The sequence below is a fragment of the Mytilus edulis genome, chromosome 6 (assembly GCF_963676685.1).
Source record: "Mytilus edulis chromosome 6, xbMytEdul2.2, whole genome shotgun sequence".
Taxonomy (NCBI): Eukaryota; Metazoa; Mollusca; class Bivalvia; order Mytilida; family Mytilidae; genus Mytilus; species Mytilus edulis.
The window spans coordinates 47,745,201-47,748,536 of NC_092349.1; the positions used below are offsets into that span (position 1 = coordinate 47,745,201).

The window sequence follows — 3,336 nt, forward strand, 5'->3', positions numbered from 1 at the left end:
TATCTTCAGCGTTGATCTGCTGGAAGGTATAGGCTTGTCGTGAATGGTCTAATCGTATACGGCAACCAATGGCTATGTGATCAAGTCCTCCGCATCGATAACATACGATAGGATCTTTTGGAATAGGAGTTGAAGTAGGTGAGTAGTGTTGATTGGCTTGGTTGTCAAAATCGTTGTCCCAGTAGGGTCGTTGTCTACGTCTACGACGATGGCGTTTCTTCTTTGGACCATACTGTTCCATGACTAATTGGAAGAATGTAGTAGCCCCTTACTTAATAAATGCCAACAACAAAACCGAAAATGAAAAACAAAATACTTTCACTTCCTAAAGCCTATGTCTATCAAAGGTGTGTCAAAAAAAAATGTAATACAACTATAAACTACATAACCACCACACTAGAGTATCATAATTACAGTAAATCAAAATGGTAAATTTTAATCAATAACTAATACTCAATTCTATAATTACTAAAATACACACAAATTAAATCAAATACACATGAGTGTGCATTGATAAATAAGTACTACCAAATATTAAAATGATTGAGCATCATATGCAAATGAGTGCCCCTCAATCAAATTTTATTTGTAAGTGAATAATTAAAAATAATTCAAGTCACTTATTTCTAATCTATTTAATCAAACTATAGATTTTCAAACTCTGTCTAAGTTCAACACAGAGTAAAGGTACTATATACTATAACTGTATACGATAGTGTTGCTTTCTGTATAAAATGTACTTTTAATGTGTAAAAATATAAGTCAATAAATTCTACAAGTACATCTGCACTCTCCTTTTAATGTAAACAATCAATCACCAAGTGATGCTAATATCCAATGAACAAAACAAAAAAAAAAATCAAATTCAATGTTCGAATGTAAAATGTTCAAGTGTGAAAGGTCAATATGTAGGACGTTAACAAAAAAAATTCAAAGTCCAAAAGTATGAATGAATGAACAATGTCAATGTGTAAAAATGTTTAAGTGTAACTAAGTTCAAGTTGAACTGTGGTATACCAATAACACTACATGTATGTATGTATGTATGCTATCTATCAATGTATGTTGCTGTAATAAGTGTTGATGTTGCAATACGATATAGTAATCGACCAATTGCAATGTATGCTATCTAATTAAAGTTTTCTTTATGTAAACAAATTAATGTATGTGTAAAATGTTTTTTTCAAAGTGTGTAAGCAAACTATTTCAGTATACAATTATAATATATATATAAGTAAAAAGCCTACCTTATAAAGCTAAGTTACTTTTCCAATTCCAATCACAATAATATGAATACATTTAAACAACAAAAGTTCTATTTTCAATTTAGAAAATCAAAAAGTCTAAGTTACTAAAAGTAACTTCCGGTTTCACAAATCTTCATCACTGGAACACGGTATAAAATGTTAATGTAAATAAACACAATGACATGTGGACATCAACGGATGTAAACAATGGCACGTGCATCTTCGGACATCTGCGCATTGTTGGTAAACAAACATCACGTGGTCTCGTCTGTCGTCTGCTTCGGTGGTCACACACACACACTGGTACCCTAATCTGACTGTGCCATCAATCCATTAAACTACGTTGGGCGCCATTTTGTAACAGGGTCGGTTCTTGGGTAAAGATATAACAAACTCTGTTTAGGGTTCGGATGATTTATTATACCAGTAGTATAAAAATAAACTCTGAAATAACAATATCACAATTACAAATAACAGTTCTATTATAAAACACAAGTATCTTAAATTACACATTATCACATATAGTAATGGTAAAATACATTGCAGTTTAAGATTGTGTACTATTCTACGAATACATATAATAGACAATCAGTGAGCTGATGTCAGGTGTACTTTAAGTTCTCATTGTGATACAATACACAAATATGTAACCCTTAATCATAAATAATATGCTATATAGTGTTTACTGGTTTACTATGTGTACGGTACAAAACTAAAGTTAAAACTGCAAATATAACATTTAGGTAATCGGAACATACGATATTATTTGTTCTTCAGATACAATTACATTACAACAATCATTAAATTGTAAATACTATTTTTATAAAGACTAATTAAGCCAATATATTAAATATGCTTAAAACCGCATATTTAAAGGGAAATAATCCATAACGTTTTGTTTACAACATTACATAATTAAAAATAGATTGACTCTTACCACTTGTGGAGTGAGTTTTTACTGGCAAGGAATAGGCACAGTTCACAATTTATACTCTGTATATAATAACATCAATGGAGTCCTAAAACCAAAATTGCAATCATAAACATTCGAACTCGTAAAATATTAAAATATACAATATGACAAAATAACTCAGATTCATTTATAGTTAAACTTCTATCACTACAATGTATAATATAAGTGTACTAATAAATATCAACTTTAACACTTTTCCTTATTTTGTCTAATATGCCGCCATTTATGAAATATAAATTATCTGTATCAATAATCAAATAGCTAAGCAAATATATTGTTCTATCGTGACAAATTAACGGTAGATAATAAAATACATGTAGCACGAAGCTAAATAAAAGATTCTCGGGTACATCTATCATACTTATGTAATAAACAAACTTTACAAGGAGAACGCAATCATATAATACAAACTTTGCTAAATTTGTCATTTACATGTGCAAATATTAATAATATAATAAAGAAGTTAACTTACATCAATATGTAATATGTTGTGTCCACAATGAATGAAAACATAACAGGTAATAATTCGGGATACAATACAATGCGTCTGTGATTTTCAAGTTCCCGTGCAAAATATACCTGGTCAATACAAAATATAAATTGACCGCGAAATCACAATGACCAATCAGATACGTAATTTAAAGTAAGAACCTTTTGAATATTCATGAACTAAATATAAAAAGTAAAGTGTAGATTTGATTTAAATAATAATATTCTTTTATCAAAATTCAAGTTAAACGTTTATAATAAATACAATTAATTACAGAACTTTAAAGATATTTTTACTATTATTTTATAGGCTAAAAATGACACTACTACATTCTCCCCTCTGTTGAAGAAAATGACTTCCATGTCATTGTGTCTTTCTCCCCTCTTATGACCTTGTCGTCCTCGTCAAGCTGTTTACATTAAGAACTGTTCTCAATAATCTTGATGATAGCCCTCGATAGTTCCATCTCTAAACCTCTAAATCGTCCTGTTTCTGCCTGATTTTCCAACCAATGTACTTTAGCTAACCAATCTGGTTTAGTTGTGGCCTGCTTTGATGTAGTGACATAATCTTGCAGGTACTTCGGTGGTTTTCGATTTCTCTTAGGTCTAGCAAGTGTGGTAGGT

General features: G+C 30.3%; 1 long non-coding RNA gene across 2 annotated transcripts; it reads right to left on the bottom strand.

Annotated features, from left to right (window-relative positions):
* Positions 1 to 979: 979 nt before the first annotated feature.
* Positions 980 to 2,920, bottom strand: LOC139527804 (uncharacterized). 2 transcript variants are annotated; one of them, XR_011665448.1, is made up of 3 exons: positions 2,693 to 2,920; positions 2,185 to 2,266; positions 980 to 1,691 (listed from the first exon to the last, which is right to left on the bottom strand). It is a non-coding gene; the product is annotated as an uncharacterized lncRNA (long non-coding RNA). The 2 variants fall into 2 exon arrangements; XR_011665447.1 differs by having other exon boundaries at positions 2,185 to 2,920.
* Between the last annotated feature and the right edge of the window lie 416 nt (positions 2,921 to 3,336).